At 38.2% G+C, this 19,920-nt stretch overlaps 1 long non-coding RNA gene across 4 annotated transcripts in view; it reads right to left on the reverse strand.

The window, feature by feature from the left end:
- Positions 1 to 19,920, reverse strand: part of LOC123639568 — a 105,624-nt gene that overhangs the window by 69,772 nt on the left and 15,932 nt on the right. For 2 of the 4 annotated variants that reach the window (XR_006735760.1, XR_006735759.1), the window contains exon 2: positions 17,316 to 17,483. This is a non-coding gene — a long non-coding RNA (uncharacterized LOC123639568). Of the gene's footprint in view, positions 1 to 17,315; positions 17,484 to 19,625; positions 19,660 to 19,920 lie in introns of those variants that run through there. The other 2 variants (XR_006735761.1, XR_006735762.1) reach the window with 2 other exon arrangements.

The raw sequence follows: 19,920 nt of genomic DNA on the forward strand, positions 1-19,920 counted from the left end.
AAGTCAAATACCACATGTTCTCACTTATAAGTGGGAAATAAATAATGTGTACACATGAATATAAAGAGTGGAATGATAGACATTGGAGACTAGGAAAGGTGGAAGTGTGGGAGGGTATCGAGGGATGAGAAATTACCTAATGGGTATATAACATACACTATTTGGGTGACGGTTATACCAAAAGCCCAGACTTCACCACTATGCAATATATCCATGTAACAAAACTGCACTTGTACCCCCAAATCTATAAAAATAAAAAAAAATTAAATAAACAAAAACAAGATTATGTCACCCGCAAACAGAGGATAAAAGTGAAGTTGCCTGTGGTCATATCTATTCATCTTTTACTTTGTGGCTTTTTCCATCAAATGTTTAGGCTTAGAAGATTCCTCTCACCCCAAAATTGTGGTAATGGCTCAAATTTGTCTTCTTTCACTCTTAACTCTTCAATCTTCCCAAATTTAATATGGGAGCATGAAGTGGGAAACTAAATTGATTTTTTTAATCTGAATTAGTAAGCAATTGTCTCGGCACCACTTATTTGACTAATGGTTCTCTCCTTTATTGATTGGTCAGGCCTTCATTACCATATAAAACCCATCTGAAATATGAAATAGAATATATTTGTGGACAATCTATTCTATTTCATCAGTATTTCTGTTTATGTCTGTGCCAATAGTCTTGAAGTACATGTCAGTATATGAGACAGCTGGATACATCTTCCTTTTAAAGATTGTATTCAGTCTTGCCAAATTACTCTTTAGATGAAATTTATTTATTTCCATCTTTGCTAATTCACATTATAATAATGCAGAAATGGAAACATTATTGAAATATAAATCAGAAAAAGTGAAATTCCTTGATCTCCCTCACCCTTACTTTTTCTCTTCCTCCACTCCCCAGATGTAACCACTGTTAACGTTTTGGAATGCCCAGATAAACTCTCAGACATTTGGTTACTCTCAGAAATATTATCAGGTTTTTTTGTTGTCAGAATTGTGTTAACACTATACATTAATTTAAGAAAAATTTACATCTTATAAATATTTTCTTTTTATTCAATAACATTATTCCATTTACTTAAGCTTTATTTTATATATCTCATTAAAACTTCATAACTTTATTTATATAGGTTCCAACACTTTGTATTATTTTCAAGTTTATGTTCTTGTTAATATTGTGAAGGGATTTCTTTTTTTAATATATTGTCTCTCTGATCACTGCTGGTATAAATAAATGTTCTCTGCTTTTGCTCATTAGCCTTTTTTTAATTTTAACAGCTTTGCAATGGATTATGATGTGATTATACTACATAATCACATCATGTGCAAATTATGACAGTTCGATATCCTCTATGTTTGTAACTTTGTTTCCAGTTCATATTTTACTACTTTTTGAAAACTTTTAGAACAACATTAAGTAGCAATGGTAATAACGGAAATTCCTATCAGTCTTGATGATAATAAGACTTGTCTCTAATTGCAACATTTAGTATGAAATTGAAAGTCTTTGTTGAGAGGCAGGCTAGCATAGTGCTACAAGTGAAGTCTCCACAGCCTCATTGTTTGGTTCAAATCCTGGCTGTGATCTTCCAGGGAGAAATTTAGGCAGATTTCCTCTACTCTCTATTTTCACTTTCTTATCTGTAAAATGAGGGTAATAATAGTTTCTATCTTATATGGTGTTTGTGAGGATTAAATGAATTAATATTTTATAAGCACTTAAAGGGTTTTGGCACCTGAGTAAGCCAGAATTAGTGTTTTATCAATGCCTTTTAGACACCTTCAGTATGCATTGATGCATGCCACAACTACCAGAATTGATGCTAGAATTCATGTTTTATTTTATTAGTGTCTCTTAGACACCTTCAATATGCACTAATAATCTGGTACGATAGCAATATACTAGTTTAAAAACAATCAGCTACTGAAGTGTAATACTACTTCAATGTTTTCCTTTTGTATTTTTTCAAACTCTCTTTTCATACTGAAATATATTAAATTAGCTCAATATTCTTTGTTCCATTATTTTCCAAAGAAAATTGTTTATTCTTTGGAGTCTGTGTAAATTAATACCATTTGTATTTCTGGATATGTAGGCTGCTGGAAATGAAGAGCAGATTTTCAGTAGTTCTAATAGCTATAAAGTCCTATTGCTTAAGCTGACTCCTCCACTGCCTCTTTACCAAAACAGCCAAAAACAATACTATTCTCTACTTTTTTTTTTATGGAATTGGAAGTTGAGAAGGGTGGTGCCCATGGCCCATGTCTGCATTATATCTGGCTCTGCCTATTCAGCACAGATACGATTGACACGGGGCTCCAGGAAGACATGGCAACTGGATTTTGGAGTGTCTTAGTCTCTGGCTTCACCAATATTCTCTTTTTTATAGGTACTCTCATTCCCGTGAGGGTCTCAGCCAATCCCCAGACTTAAATGTCATCTTATGATATGACTCCAAATTGTTGCCTGCAGCCCTGACCTCAATCCCGCTCTCCAAATTCATGGATTCATGTATCCAACTGCCTCTTCCATATTCTTCTTATTTCTGTTGTTAACCAAAAGTTCTCTAATATTATTAAAACAGGATTTAGTGTGGTATCTGTTGATTTGAAATAGAAAGTCCTTGCTGAGAGGCAGATTAGCATGAAGTTTCAAGTGTTACATTTAAATGTCTAATAAATATTTCAATTTGAATATGTCTAAAATTGAACCAATAATCTCCAAACCTGCTCCTCCCTGGTTTTTTTCCATTAGAGCAGATGGAAACAGTTCTTTCACTTGCTCAGGTCAAAAACTGGGGCCACTCAGGACTCCTCTCTTTCTCTCAAATGCTTATCCAATCCATTAACAAACCAATTGATTTTGTATTTAAAATGTATTTAGGATCCCACCACTTCACACAACCTCCTCTACTACCATCACCACCTGTTCAAGGGCTTTTCTTGCAGAGTCTCCTACCTGCTCTCCTATGAGGATGACAAGAGAATCTTTTGTTATTCGTAACAAGCCCCTTTTAACCATACTTGAGTTATGTTAATGAGGTGACTCTTGGCGGGCTTCTAGATAGCGTCAGGATGGGGGCTAGTTGCCAGACGAACCAACCGCTTAATTGGAGGGTTGGAACTTTCAGCCCCAGCCTCTGGGGAGGGGAGAAGGGCTAGAGACTGACTCAATTACCAATGGCCCATGATTCAATCAATCGTGCCTATGTAATGGAGCTTCCATAAAAATACAAAACCATGGGGTTTGGAGAGCTTCTGGGTTGGTGACTACATGCATGTGCTGGGAGAGTGGTGCACCCCAACTCTATGAGGTCAGAAGCTTTTGTGCTCAGGACTCCTCTGGACCTCACCCTATGCACTTCTTTATCTGGCTATTCATTTGTATCCTTTACAATATTCTTTATAATCAACTGGTAATAGTAAATAAGGTGTTTCCCTGAGTTCTGTGAGCCATTATAGCAAAGTATCAAACCTGACGAGGGGGTTACAGCAACTTCTGATTTGTAACCAAGTCAGACAGAGGTGTGGGTAACCCAGGGATCCACTACTTGCAATTGATGTCTAAACTGGGAGCAATCTTCTGGGACAAATCCCTTAAGCTGTGGGTTCTGACACTAACGCCAGGTAGCTGGCATCAGAATTGAATTGAATCATTGGACACCCAGTTGGTGTCTCAGAGAGTTGGAGAATTGGTTGGTGTGGAGAAGAAAACCCACACATTTTGTGTTGGAAGTGTTGTAAGCAGAGAAGCAGTTTTCCTTACTGTCCTAGACACAAATGGTAGTGCCAAAAACAGTTGCCTGGGCCATTTTAAAAGTCTATTGTAGGTGAGAAAACTATTTAAAAATGAGTTTAGTTGAAATGTGTTAGGGGTATCTATGCTTGATTCTGACATTGTAGATTCACAGTAAATTACAAAAACAGATTTTCAGCGTTCTTATCACAAAGCTTTGTATACAACCCAACAAGCTCATATTGTCTTTTATATAATGAGTTTAATTAACCACTAATGCTCCCGCCTCCCCGGGCTTGCTGAGAGGAGCATCATTCTCTAGCATCCCAGGGTTGCATTCTTGGCAGTGAAACTGCCCTTACAAATTAATAAAAAAAGGTGCAAGCTGAGAACTGTGGTAGGTGCCTAGCTAAAAATAATAATAATTAGTCACTGTCCCCCTGTTTGCTCCTCTATAATTGCCACTCCAGAGCCACGTAGCTGGTGTCCACAAAGATTCTTAACCTTCTCTGCATATAACATCACCTTTTTGAAGCCTAAAGGTAGTTTTTAAGATATCTTCCAGGCCTTGCATTCCAGTGGATTGGTTGACCCACCCAGACCAGCAACCCATATGAAGAAACCGACTCCACTGGAATTGTGACCCCAGGGACTGGAGCAACACAAGAAGATGATTTCTACACCCCTATAATTTTGCCCCAATTAGCAAACCTAGTTGCCTAGTCTCTTGCCTGCCAAACTATCCTTAAAAACCCTGTCTGCCAAATTCTCGGGGAGACGGATCTGAGAAATTTCTCCTGTCTCCCTGCTTAGTGCTATGCAGAATAAACTCTTTCTCTGCCATAAAACCTGCTGACTAAGCATATTGGTTTCTTGGGCAGTGGGGAAAATGAAGCTGGTTGGGCAGCAACAGCAATACCTTCTACTTCACTCTTCTTTACATTCTATTTGCAACCAGTAGCCTGTAAGTTTATCAGTCTTATGGTTTTGTAGGTGTTTTCCTTTTTCTTAACATCACTGCCAATACCTAGATGAAGCCTTCTGTCATCTCCTTACTACAGAACAAAAAAAATCCTGAATTTAGACTTAGAGAGGCTTTAATCCTTGCCTCTTTTCTCTATATGACATTGGCCAAGTCACTATCTTCTCTAAGTTCCCTCTTCTTTAAAACAATATTAGTAATACCCTGCTTGTAAGGTTAATAGAATTAAATGCTTAGATTTTTAGGAAATCATATGTTAAGCATTTTACAAAATAATATTATATATATATATAACACATTATGATTTATGTGTTATTATTGTGTCAGCTTCCTTGCCTGTCTTCCTATTTCTACTGATCTTCTCTTCCTAATCCAGACTGTCTGCTGCTAAAATGGTAATATTCCAAAAATACTCTTATAATCATATTGCTTTTCAGCTCAAGAATTTATAATGATTCCCTTTGATCTCAAGCTAAGCCCAAATTATCTCCATGGCATCCAAAGTTCTTCAATTCAGTGAACGGGAATTAACATAAATGAATAAAAGATTGCCTGTGGCCTTAAAAATGGTAGAATACGTGGTCATAGAAGCAGGTGTTATGGTATCCATGTAATATGATAAATTATAAGAGAGTAGAATGTAGAGGGAGCCTGGAAGCCCAAGGAGTGCTCATGAAGTCAAGTATCTGGGATTAAAAAAAGCCTTCTGGAGGTCACAAAGACTGAACTGAGTTTTGAAGGATGAGCAAGAATTTAAAAAATAAAGAAAGGTGAGAAGGACCTTCAACTGGTAACAGCCCAGTCAAACTTAGTTCTAGTTCTCACTATGAGAAAATACTGATTGTTTCCTGCGTTCCTAGCATCCTCTGGCTTATGTTCTTTCCCATTTAAATTTCTTGGTTTACTCCATGGAGCCCAAGAAGAACCTCTATATTGTTTTTGAAGGCTAAACCCTCTTTACCCAAACCCTCCTTCATTCTGAGACCATCAGTGCCGACGTTTAAGGTATGTCATGTGCTCCTAGGCTCGTCTCTGCAGAGGTATAAGCTGGCTTCCAATATTTTCACGTTATAAAACAAACCTTTCTGCATTTAGATAAGTCATTGATTTATTAAATTTTCCTTTGACCAAATGGAAAAAAAGACAGATATAAAGTTTTTGAGCTGCTTATACAAAAGAAGAAGAGGAGGAGGAGGAGAGGGAGAGGGAAGAAGGAGGAGGAGAAGGGGAAAGAGGAGGAAGGAGAAGTTGAACTCACTGAGATGTAAAGGATGTTTTTGTAGCTTCCTGAAAATGATGATGGGGAGAGGAGAGGAAGATTTTACGTAACTTTGAAAACTATAAACACTAATTTGAATATTGTTACCCATAGCAACCAATCAGTATGTAAATTTAGGAATTAAAAGTTACATTCTACAGGAGATAAATTTTAGAAATCCATATATTTCCAAACATTTTTTTAAATAAAAAGCCTTGTAAGGACTATTTTATGGTTGGCTAATAAAGCAGAGGAATTTATTATTGGAGTAAAACTGAATGGTTTTTCTGTTCGGAACAACTCCAAGTCGCACCAGCAGTCCCTCGTTCCCACCTGCACTGCCTGAAGTTCCATTTACTAGCTAACCAGTTAGTCTTATAGTTCTGAACCAAAAAAATTTGGGCCTAAAGAAAGCTACCACTTACTTAAATTATAGAAAATAACATAAATGCATCTAATCGTAAAGCAGGGATGATTTGGGGCTCCTTTTTAAATACTGCACCTAGGGCAGTACTAAGCATGCACTAGCTGTATATTGACTAAAGAAACTAAGACAAAGATCCTACACAAAGAACCAATCTCCATTCCTCAAGCAAGTGGCTTATATATCAGGGCTGAACTCCAAGGAAACAGTCCACGTCTATCATCTTCACAGAGCAACAGGATACAATTTTGTATCAGGCAGAGCCCATTGATCTCAGGGAAGAGGGGCCCTCAGCCTAGTCAGAGGACAGGGCATGTTCCCAGTCTGATCCAGGCACTGAGATGTAAGGGAAGTATTTGTGGTTTCTGGAAATAATAGGGGAGATGAAGGAGCAGAAACTCTCTGCCCTGTGCTGTCTCTTGCTTCTCCTCTTCAATTCAGTTGTTTAATAACATGACGCTTGGAGCTGCCTTAGCCACCTTTGGGCCATTTGTCCCTTGGGTCCAGGAGCATACGCAAGGGCACCAGTCCAGAGAGCCCTGACACCCCTGAGCTCTCAAACTATCCCTGGAGCTGTCTACCTCTGCACATCATGTGATATCAGAAGAATAAACTTCTCACTGTCTTATTTAAGCAACTACACTTGTCTTTATTTACTATGCATTGGGCATTTTGTACTTGTACCTGAAGCCATCCTAACTGGTTCACCTGTGCTCTGTATCATTTAGAGTCAAATTGGATTTTTTTAAGAAAATAATTTTTAGCATCCTTGACATTCATATAGAAGTGCTCACAAATATGGATGTGTAATCAAATGGAGGGTCTTACCTAGACAAAAGTGTGAAATAAATGAGCATCATAAATAACATGATGCTTGAATTGCCTTTTGTCTGCTGGACTACTACTCCCTACCCTCATTTTGCCCCTCAAAAACCTCATTCCTGGGTACTGCTACTATGATACACTCCTGGGGCTTCCATCCCAAACAGCAGATGGGGTACCAGCCACTGGATGGGAAGTAATCAAAGACGTGCTGCTCAAAAGACAGATACCTGTGGCTAAAAACAATTAGCCTAAGGGACAGCTCTTACTTAACTTCTAAAAAATCTGTCTCAATACACAATAACTAAATAAAATATGGAGCCACTATGTCTCTATTTAACTTTTTTACTAAAGCTATAGTTTTATCTTAAAACTTAAAAATTTGTCCTAAAAAAATTTTGTAACCATTTGTTCACATAAATAAAATTAATTAAAGGATATATAAAAGTCTTATGAGAGACTTTAAACCTAAAACAAACTACCTGTTATTATATAAATCTGTTACCCCTGACAACCAGTCACTATACCTATAAATATTGATGTAAAACTTCAGTCTTGGCCCTAAAATTCACAAAAATATTTTGGGGACATCCAAATACCTCCACTATATCTATTTTCATAAATCTATTCTTATAAACTGTGTTTTTGCCTCTATATATTATTTTATTTCTATTTTCTATTATTTTCTCATTCTTTACAACGACCCCTGCTTGTGTGACCCAATTCTTTGCTGGGAGCGTAGCTGATTCCCCACACAGGAATATGAGGTATATGAAGGATACAGAATGTTAAGATACCAACTGGAGTATAGGTGTTGTACGTGTGTGTGTGTGCATGTGTGTGTGTGTGTTTGTGAGAGAGAGAGAGAACTTATGCCTCTATGTTGCTGAGGGGTGAGATCACAGCTAGCCATTTTCCCCTTTTCTGAAATCTCAAGAGACATGGAGCGGTGACAAAAGCAACTGTCTTAGAGACATTTTTAAGAAAGTCTTTAAAATCAACCAGCAAATCCCAATCTACCAACTAGAAATCTCTTTCCTTAGGCTCCTCCTTTAATGAACAGCTCCTTGTCTTCAGCTGAGCACTTGCTGATCCACTCAGTTATTCTCATGATGCCCTGGGGTGGGTGAGAAGCTATTTCCAAATCTGTGCTCTGATTCATGGAAAAGAATTAAGAGTAAGGATTCATCATGCCTTTAATTCTTCCATTTGTTTCCAAATTATTCCCAGGAAAACTTTAAAGGCAGGAAAATATTCCATTAAAAATCAAAGAGATGTTGCAATAGATTAAGTTAAAAATGGAAGTTGTGAAATAAGATGAACATTACAATCCCTATTTTATATCATTCATATTTCTGTAAATGCACACACACACATGCACACATATGCACACAATGATACACATGGAGCAAAACAAAGGAAAAATACACAACAGTGTCTCCCAAAATTTGTTTCATGGAAGCCAATTCATTGGGATGCTAAGAAGTGCTTTATTTTTTTCAGTCATTTTAAGATTTTGAAATGCTCACATTAAAAAAAAATAGTTTAACAGATTTCTTTACTGCAGGGCTGTCTCAATCTATAACAATATTGTTGTGAAACTCTAAGAGCTGTGTGTAATAAAATAAGCAGTTGTGGTGAGATGACTCCAGTTCCCATTACAAGAAGAATTTTCTAGAATACAATCTAATGTCTAACACTAAACTTTCATTCTACCACTCTACAGGGAAAACGATGCCCCTCTCAGTTATTTCTGGGAGTTTTCCCTACTTCCTGGAGCTAGAATATAGATTTGGAATCTCAGGCTGTGTTAAGGCATGTGCGTGGGGCAGCGTTTGGGTGGGAGATGGTGAGTGCAGCAGCAAGTCCTGAGCGAGCAATACACACCAGTTAATAATGAATCATAAATGGCTCTGTCTCTTGCTCCTTTGAGGATGCTTGCAAGCTCCACTTGAGACCCAGGAATATTTCATGAAGCTGTCCAAGGTTCCTTCAGCCTAGACATGCCAAGAAATTATTTCTTGACTCTTACTCTCTGTCCTACTCTTCAGTCCAACTTAAAGTAAGTCTCTTTCTTAATTGCTCTGGAGGAGAAGGAATGAGGAAGAGAGGAGTAGGAGACCTGCCATTAGTGGTGTCCTGGAATCAGACTGGCACAAAAGAGCCTATGATTAAACATTTAGGAATTCAAGCAGTTGACTTTACCTTAGTAGCTTGATATTGGCCATGGTAGAGGTATTTATACAATAAGAATCAACAGTTGCTACAAATCAAGGCTTCCTACCCTCTCCCTCCATGGAGAGTCAGTGGCTAAACATCTGTCTGCACCCCGCTGCATTCTCCCCTTTCTCCAACCCCTTTCAGCTGCTGGCCAAACACTTAAAAGATTTGTTGACTCTGTCTTCTGTCCTACCACATGCCCCCTCTTCCACCCAAGCCAGTGAAGTACAGAACAATTATTGTTTAGATTGGTGGAAGAAACAGGGAAAGGAGAAAGATAAGAACAACAAACATAAATTAATATGTACTTCCAAACATTATCCAGCTACATAGCCCTTCTCAAATTTGTTTGATTGAGAAAGCTAGTTTTCCCAGAGAATGCTGATATAATTTAGTAATGTAAAAAAGCCTTAATATGGGGCCGGGGGGAGCTTTAAACTGTTCATGGCCACAGATAGCTCAAGATTACAAAGAATATTTAACAAGTCTATCCAATTGGTGAAAACATTTCTGCCAATCCATACTCTACTCTCCTAGTCCGATATTTGGTTGAAATGAAAAGAAACAGGAACCAATAAAAATAATATTGCACTTATTTACTTTCTAACATCTCAACTCAGTGGGATTTTAACACTTATTCATTCAACAAATATTGAGTTTTTTATTTTTCTAAACACTGTGAATACAACAATGAACAAAACTGATAAAATCCCTAAAGAGGTGTTCTTTCTACAAGGCTAAAGAGATTTCAACTCCTTTTCTCCTCTCCTTTTCCAGCCCCAGGGGATGGAGGTGATGGGAAATGCATACAGGTTTTCTAGCCAACTGTATCTCTTACACAGTACTTGCTTCATCAATAGAAAATTATTTATAATATTCCTAACACTAACCAACAAACCCATCAGGGTCAAAAAGATACAGGTGAATCTTAAACGCACATGGGTAAGTGAAATAAGCCAGTTGGAAAAGAGGACACACTATATAATTTCAATTATGTGACATTCTGGAAAAGGCAAAACAATAGCAGTAGTAAAAAGATCAGTGGTTGGCTGCCAGGTATTTAGTGGAAGGAAGAAGGATTGGTAGGTGAAGAACAGGAAATTTTTTTAGGTCAGTGAAACTATTCCGTATGATACTGTAATGTTGGACACTGCAAAGGCAATGACACCATTTACAAATATGTAACAGGCCATACCACTGAAAACATTTGAAATGAAGAGATCTTCTGTAATTTTAGTGATAAAGATTGTTTTTAAAGTATTTCACTTTATGGTAACATTATATATTTTGAAATTTTATAACACAATAATAAGAATATTATGTTGTAAGACTTCTATATTGAAATTATTTATTAAATATTGGTGCTAGACTTCAAACTATACTACAAAGCTGTGGTGCTTAAAACTGCTTGGTATTGGCACAAGTGCAGGGACACAGACCAATGGAACAGAACAGAAAATCCAAACATAAAACCATCCTCATATAGCCATCTAATCTTTGACAAAGCAGACAAAAACATACTTTGGGGAAAAGAATCCTTATTTAATAAATCGTGCTGGGAAAACTGGATAGCCACATGTAGAAGACTAAAACAGGACCCACAGCTTTCACCTCTCACAAAAATCAAATCAAGGTGGCTAACAGACCTAAACCTTAGGGGAGAAACTATTAGAATTCTAGAAGAAAATGTAGGAAAGACTCTTACAGACATTGGTCTAGGCAAAGAATTTATGAAGAAAACCCCTAAGGCAATCACAGCAAAAACAAAAATAAATGGGACCTGATTAAATTTAAAAGCTTCTGCACAACCAAAGAAACAGTCACAAAAATAAACAGACAGCCTACAGAATGGGAAAAAATTTTCGCATACTACACATCAGATAAAGGTCTGATAACAAGAATCTATTTAGAACTCAGGAAAATCAGCAAGAAAAAATCAAACAACCCTATCAAAAAATGGGCAAAGGACATGAATAGAAATTTTTCAAAAGAAGATATAAGAATGGCCAACAAACATGAAAAAATGCTCAATGTCCCTAATCATCAGGGAAATGCAAATCAAAACCACATGAGATATCACTTAACTCCAGTGAGAATGGCCTTTATCAAAAAGTCCCAAAACAACACATGTTGGCATGGATGTGGAGAGACAGGAACACTCATACACTGCTGGTGGGACTGCAAATTAGTGCAACCCCTGTGAAAAGCAATATGGAGATACCTTAAACAAATTCAGATAGACCTACCATTCGATCCAGCAATCCCATTATTGGGCATCTACCCAGAAGAACAAAAGTCATTCTACAACAAAGACACCTGTACCTGAATGTTTATAGCAGCACAATTCATAATTGCAAAGATGTGGAAACAACTCAAATGCCCATCAATCCACAAATGGATTAGTAAACTGTGGTATATGTATACCATGGAGTATTACTCAGCTATAAGAAATAACGGTGATACAACATCTCTTTGGTTCTCCTGGAGAGAGTTGGAACCCATTATATTAAGTGATGTATCCAAAGAATGGATAAACAAGCATCACATATACTCACCAGAAAATTGGTTTCCCTGACCATCACCTAAATGCACATCGGGGAAGGGTACCAATTAGATATCAGATTGAGATGGGGGTGGGGGGAGGGGTTGGGTGTATGCCTACATGATGAGTGCGTTGCACACTGTCTGGGGAATGGTCATGCTTGAGGGTGCAGACTCGGGGAGGTGGGAGGTGGGGGGTGGGGGGAGGGGATGGAGGTATGACTACATGGTGAGTGCCAGGTGAACTGTCTGGTGAATGGACACACTTGAGGCTCTGACTCGGGGGGATGGGCAGGACATGGACATTGTATATAACCTGAACTTATGTACCCCCATGATGAGCTGAAATAAAAATAAATAAATAAATAAATATTGGTGCTGACTGCTTTTTTTGATCTTTTTCCAAAGGACTATTGCACAAATTATCCATGGTCTCTCTTTTGTTACTATTTGTTTTTCCAAGCCAACTTCTATGCACCATCATGTTTTGAATGATTTGTTGTCTGAGATCTTTTTTAAAAAGATTAGAGAAGACTGATGGACTAAAAATCTTAACACAGGATTTTATTTCAGGGCCTGACCTCTTCTAAACTGGCCCTGGTAATTCATACATATTCTCCCCAATCTCAGCCCACCCCACACACACTCAAACACTTCTCATTGCCTCCCTGGGTATAAGAAAATGTTCTGAAAGGAGGACAATAGTGAACGAAACAGAGAAGTACAATATAGTTGCCTGACAGTATTAAGAGATGACTTGAGGTTTGTACAATGAAATGAAAGTAACACCAATTCTCATGGTTATGTGCTTTTTCCTATCCACAGTCAGTTGCTTGGGTCCAGGTAGAGTCCGGACATAGGTGGATTTAACCAGGGTTTGGATTTTGCCAAAGTATATAGCCTTGCAATACTGGATCAAGGGAATTGAGGCTGTACACAACAGATCATAATGAATGTAATAACTGTAATCATTGTTTACAAATTATGACATCACTGTCCTTGGATTTGTCCATGCCCCAGAATCAACATCAATGTCAGAGAATTTATGTCTATGACCCCAAAACAAAATTCATCCTTCTTTTCAAAATTAAATACCCCTTTTTGTAGGAAATGGGGAGGAAAGTTATATTAGTGTTTGCTTTGAGCTCTGAACTTGTTTATATTCTTTATGTGTGTAACCTATATGAATAAAATTTTACTGATAAAATCTCATATTTTCATATAAAAAATAACAATAATTTTACTCTATTTAGATAAGGATTGGGCCACAGCCACATAAAGCAATAGCCCCTTCAGCCAAGGTGACTTTATGCTCTCGCAAGCTTCTTGGCAAGGAATGACAAGCTCGTCAAGGCCTGGAAGTCAATGAAATCCCAAACCCATCCTTTCTTTGACAAAATGCAGATTTATTTTGATCTCAAAGCAAATAAACAGGTCAAGAGAATATTACCTTTCATGTTTAAGAACAACGTTACTCTTCTAAATGATTTAGTTTAAGGTTGTCCCAGTGGTTAGATCATCGTCAAGTTTCTGTTTGAGTCCCACTGGTCCTTTGTTGGGAGTGCCCAGTAACAAGCCGGGGCATTTGCTCTCTTAGCCAGACAAAGGTTGGCTTCAGCTCGTCAAAACCGGTATCAGCCAATCCATTGGCACAATAAGCACAAAATGAAGAAATACTTTTTGTTTATCAAATGAGGGGGTGATTTTATTACTGAAAAGTCACTTCCATTTTCAGAGTTAAATTTACTAATACATGAAAGAGCAAGGAAAAGTTTTTAAAAACTGAAAAGAACGATGTACAATCTGTTCACTGAAAGAGAGATGGCTTGAGGGAAGGAAATAAATGAGAACAGGATAAAAGAATTTTTTACAGCTAGACTCACAGAATTTGGACATAGACCTTGCACATTTGCCAAAAAAAAAAAAACTGATGCTAGGAAAATAAATGAAATTATTTCACAAAAATAATATTCAGGTGGTACCTGGAAGTGGTTATTAGATCAACCATTTAAAATTAAACTTATTAGTCACTTCAGTCAAGCACCTAGTTCAAATACTTTCACTTTTTTTTTCCATTTGGCCATGAGTAGTTTGTTTTGATGTGTACCATGAAGGAAAATGGCTATTTGGGGGCGGGGAGTGGGGAGAAAAATTACAGATAGCCTCTAAATATACTGTCCCGGATAGACAGCTCTTTTGTTTGGAAGATTTGTAGACCCTTGTAATTACATAAAGTATTCCCCAAAGTGCAAGCAGGAATTGCTGAGGCAGAGTTAAATGTCTCTGCATATGAAAGTGCAATGATGCCTGCAATTTAAATTACATCAGCATAGACAGGGTGGTATTATGTATTAGTCAGGCTAAAATACAAGGCTGGAGCATTCATATGTTCTAATTGGGACTTCACGCAGGAGCAATAGATAGAAGGGAGAGGATGAGACAGCTAGAATTTTATCAAAAAGGCCCCACACTCCTGAGGCAACTACTGTAAGCACTTTGGTGACCTTCTTCTCTGATCAGCAACAGATATTTTGTTAATTAGCGTAATGGCAAAATTGGTAGCTTATTTGTCAGATTAATGGAAGTTAAATAGGCTCTCACCAGTGAAAACAGTAATATTCAAGATATGTGGATTGCCTGACATACTTTAGAGCAGGGATTGACAAGCTATTACCTGAGGGCCAAATTCAGCTCACCTATGTTTTAGTATAAACCCTGAGCTAAAAATAGTTTTTACATTTTTAAATGATTAGAAAAAAAGTCCAAAAAAAATTTCTTGACATATGAAAATTATATAAAATTCAGATTTCAGTGTCTATAAATAAAGTCTTAATGGAAAACAGGCACAATCATTTGTTTATGTATTTTCTATGGCAGAGCTCAGCAAACTTTTTCAGTATACAACAAGACAGTAAATAGTTTAGTCTTTATAGGATGCACAATCTCTGTCACGTCATCTGTCACTGAAGCCTAAAGTTAGCTATAGGCAACACAGAACCAATTGATTATGGCTGTGTTCAAATATAATTTTATTTTGTAAAAGCAGATGGTGAGCAAGGTTTGGCCTGCAGGCCTTAGTTTGCCAATCCCTGCCTGTGGCTGCTTTTGCACAACAATAGTAGAGTTCAAGAGTCACAAGACAGACCATATGTCCTACAAAGCCTAAAATATTTACTATCTGGTCCTTTACAGAAAGAGTCTGCCAACCCCTGCTCTAGAATATAAACTACATGAGATCAGAGACCTGGTCTTTCTTGTCTATAACTATATTGCCGGAATGTAGAACAATGCCTGGCACATACTAGGTACTTGTAATTATTTGTTGGGTGAATGAGTAAATAAATGATGAATGAACAAACACATATAAACTTGTCATACCTGAAAACTCACTATCCTATCATGCAGCTTATCTCATTTTAGAACAGTCTAATAAAATATTCTACCTTACAGTGAAGTTGAAATCTGTCTCCTTGTAACATCCACCCAAGATCCCAGTTGTGTTCTCCTTTGCTACTTATAAAAATCTATTTGGTCTTCCACTTGCAACTTCTTCAAATATTTGAAGATGGTTCTCATGTTCCCTGAATCCTCTAAACCTGCAGTTCCCAACCCCTGAGCAGAGGACCAGTTCCAGTCTGTGGCCTGTTAGGAACCGGGCTGCACAGCAGGAGGTGAGCAGCCAGAGGGAGCGAAGCTTCATCTGTGTTTACAGCCACTCCCCATCACTGGCATCACTGCCTGAGCTCCACCTCCTGTCAGATCAGCAGCAGCGGTAGATTCTCACAGGAGCAGGAACCCTACTGTAAACTACCCATGTGAGGGATCTAGGTTGTGTGCTCTTTATGAGAATCTAATGCCTGAGGATCTGAGGTGGAGCTGAGGTGGTGATGCTAGTACTGGGGAGTGGCTGCAAATACGGATTATCATTAGCAGAGAGGTCTGCACAATAAATGTAATGCTCTTGAATCATCCCGAAACCATCCCCCACTGCCACACAGGTCTGTGGAAAGATTGTCTTCCATAAAACTGGTCCTTGGAGCCAAAAAGGTTGGGGACTCCTGCTCTAAAGAGTATCTTGTAACCCTCCCTCCCATTATGTGGTTTTTTAGTTCCTAGAAGACAAGTCTTCTAAGGAATTGATTCTAAGGAACTATTATTAGACTAATCTTCATTCACTACCGAAGATCTACAATCCACAGAGCCCTTGTTTGTTTTTAAAAACCTAACCATGAGACTGGGAACAAACGGTCAGTGCAGCCAGAAACTGCTAACATGCTGCTTTGCTGTTGGAATGTATGTGGCAATACAGAGCATTATTCCTCTTTAAATGCCCAATAAATTAAACAATTTGCCAAATGATCAGAAGTATTCTTGTTACATGAAGAGTACACCACACATTATCCAGCTCTATTCATCTCAGTTTTATTCTTTCTATCCTGTATAGATCTCTCTAAACTTTAGAAAGATATAAAGTTATTCTTTTTTTTTATTTTTTTGTGAGACAGAGTCTCACTCTGTTGCCTAGGCTAGAGTGCCATGGTGTCAGCCTAGCTCACAGCAGCCTCAAACTCCTGGGCTTAAGCAATCCTTCTGTCTCAGCCCCCTGAGTAGCTGGGACTACAGGCATGCACCACCATGCCCGGCTAATTTTTCTATACATATATTTTAGCTGTCCATATAATTTCTTTCTATTTTTAGTAGAGACGGGGGTCTCGCTCTTGCTTAGGCTGGTCTCGAACTCCTGAGCTCAAACAATCCATCCGCCTCAGCCTCCCAGAGTGCTAGGATTACAGGTGTGAGCCACCGCGCCCGGCCTAAAGTTATTCTTAAGTAACTAAGTTTCTAAAGCAAGTTTCTTTGAGAAGTTTGTTTATTAAGAAAATTTGTTTCTTTGCTCAATAAGTGACAGCTAGCAAATTTAGGTTAACTTTAATCTTCTCATTGGCATTTTATTTGCACAAGTGCCATTTCTAAAAAAGCATAACACAACCCTATGGCTGCCTTGATTTCAGATCCAATCTTTAGGAACACTCAGCCTATTTTTAGTTGCATTCCAGACCCTATAGCTTCATTCAGTCATTTACTTCCCCATTTATATCATCTTCCTAAACTTCTCTCCCCTGAGGTTCTCCCATGACGGAAGAACAATTTTAAGCTACTATGCTCTGTTCTATTACAGCAAACTCAGACAGTTAATATCATTTCTAACCTAATGAGACATCACTAATACAATTTTTCTGTTAATCAATGTATCTTTTACAACAGATGGGCCACTGTGCAACATATTGTGATTGACTAAGACACAATTAAAAAAAAAATTTCTCTATTACCTGGAGAGCTAGATGGAATTGCAGGAGGCTATTTGAATTTAATGGAATCTGATGGAACTCCCACTGTAGTCTCTGGTCCTCTAGTGCACATGGATTCTCATGGTAGCATTGAGTTCGGCTCTAATTACAGGATAAGGTGCTCTAGTGTTTGGTGGGTTCTCGTCTGTACTGGGAGACAAGCAAGAAGGTGAAGAGAGATTACTCCAAATGACTCTGATGTTCTACTCTTGGAAACTCACTAGTCAGAGCTCAACTGTTATAACACTGTCGGGCTAGAAATTATTTTCCCACATCCCTTTTTTAGAACCACTTTTCAAAGACCCTAGAAAGCCAAATAGCAACTTAAGTTTTCAGAAATTATCAAGCCCACTAGTAAGGAGTGATGTGGCAGAAAGAAGGCAGACTTGACATTGAGAAACACCTAGAGTCAAACCCTCACTCCACCCCTTGCCAGCTACATGGTACTGGGAGAGGTTCTGTGTTACAGAGCTTCACTTCTTCATCTCTGATACGCAACCCTCCATCCTGCAGAGCAACTGTGAGGATGAAGCGTTATAAACATGTAAGACCCCTGACTGATATATAACAGGCACCCAACAGATGTCAGTTCCCTTCATTGCCAGCAAAGGTGGAATGATTCCCTTCTCTGAGTTCTACAGAGAACAAGAATAAAGAGCGGGAAGGGGTTTCTCAGGTCGCAGGACTTTTCAGTGCTAACATCCTGGGCAAAATAGGACATGTCAAAGGGATACATTTGATAAATTATTCTAAGTATTCAATATATGGCTACTACTTCCTTCCTAATGACCTGCATAGCATTTTCTATTGTTTTGTAGAGTAGAGTTGAAAATCAAATACTCATGATGTTAATAATTTGTTTTGAATCATTTAATTGAAGACTGTTAACTACTTTTACAACAGAGGGGGAGGAGGAGATTTTGCCTTCCAAGGGACATTTAGCAATTCTGGAAATATTTTTGGTTATCATAACTGGGGGGGCAGGGGAGGGTTCTACTGGCATCTAGTGGGTGGAGGCTAAGGATCCTGCTAAACATCCTACAGTGCACGGGACAGCACCTTCCCGCCCCTATAACAAAGAATCACTCAGCCCACAATGTCAATAGTGCTAAGATTGAGAAACTCTATTTCTACAGGCTAAATAATCTCTATTTTATTTACGTTTGTTCATAAACATATGTATGAATATCTCGTAAAAATAAATATGAATATGTATCATAGAAAAAAAAGCTAAAGACATATATTTCCCATCATCAGCACCTAACTTTTGTATAGCTCAATTATTACAATAATGATATTCGTGTAGTGCTTTCGAATTTATAAGGTGTAAATATCATACCATATCTCACTTAACACTGACAACATCATAAAAAATATATATTATTAATTAAGCCCATTTTACGGATGTAGAGCCACTTAACCCAAGGTCATACTTTTAGGAGCAGAAACCTAAGGCTCAAACCAAAAACTTCTGACACTGAATCTCACGTGCTTTCTACTGCCTCCTCCACCTTGCCCGACTCTGTCCTGTGCTATTCTCAGCAAAAAGGACCTGCCCACCTAAGTCCCACAAGGCAATAGATCTCAACTGAGGACACTCATAAGACTCACTCAGGAGATCTTTAAATATAGATTAAGGACCCATCAAATCTATTATGTATGAATCTTTAAGGACAAGGCCAAGATATTTATATTTTCCAAAACCATCCCCATACATGCTCAGTTCTAATGTGCCATCAGGTTCAGAACACAAGTAAAACAACGATCTTTCCCGGAGCATTTTCATGTTAACATTCCTTAATCCAAAGAAATGGCTCTTTAATGGTTTCCAGGTACCAGGGAAAGCCTTGAGTGTGGTGGGAACAGTTTTGTGTTAGTAAAGCCTCTCAGCTACTCAAAAGTGACTGTTATTTTCCTCTGTTTTTAAGGCTTTTTTATTTTGGGTCAAAGTAATTTTTAAAATGGGGCTATATTTGTTGTTTTATTCTGTATACTTTCTATGTCCCTCACATACATTATACACAATGAATTTTGTAACAAGAAACATAATACATTAAAAAGCAAGACGCTGGCAAGAAAAGCCCATTAAAGTCCCAGTTCGTGTGGAAGAGATAGCAGGATCATTATCACACAATTCCTGGATCTGTACTTCGGTTCACTCCAGCACCTCCTGCCATTTCCCAGTCCTGCTTACATTGCTGACTCACAAGAGGCTCCTACCTGCTCTTCTTTTCACCATAATCCCCCCGATGGCGGATTTTAGGTTTATAATGGTCTTTACAGATTACTTACGCAAGTGCGTTGCTGTGCAGTGTGCTCTCTCTTTGTGCCACAGTTTCTGTGGGCAGCCTGGGCATCACATGGGCACCTGTTAGAAATGCAGAATCTGCACTTTAACAAGATTCCCAGGTGATGCACATTGCAGTTGGAGGTGCATTGTTCTAGTGGGTTTTCCCCTCAACACCTCTGAGAGGTTTCGCCAACCACTGATTCTATTAATAATAAATAGATCAATACTGCAGCAATTCTCTAAGACAGTGGTTTCCAAAATGTGGTTCCCAGGTCAGCAGCATTAGTATCACCTGGG

This window comes from Lemur catta, chromosome 6, assembly GCF_020740605.2.
Source record: "Lemur catta isolate mLemCat1 chromosome 6, mLemCat1.pri, whole genome shotgun sequence".
In the NCBI taxonomy this organism is placed as follows: Eukaryota; Metazoa; Chordata; class Mammalia; order Primates; family Lemuridae; genus Lemur; species Lemur catta.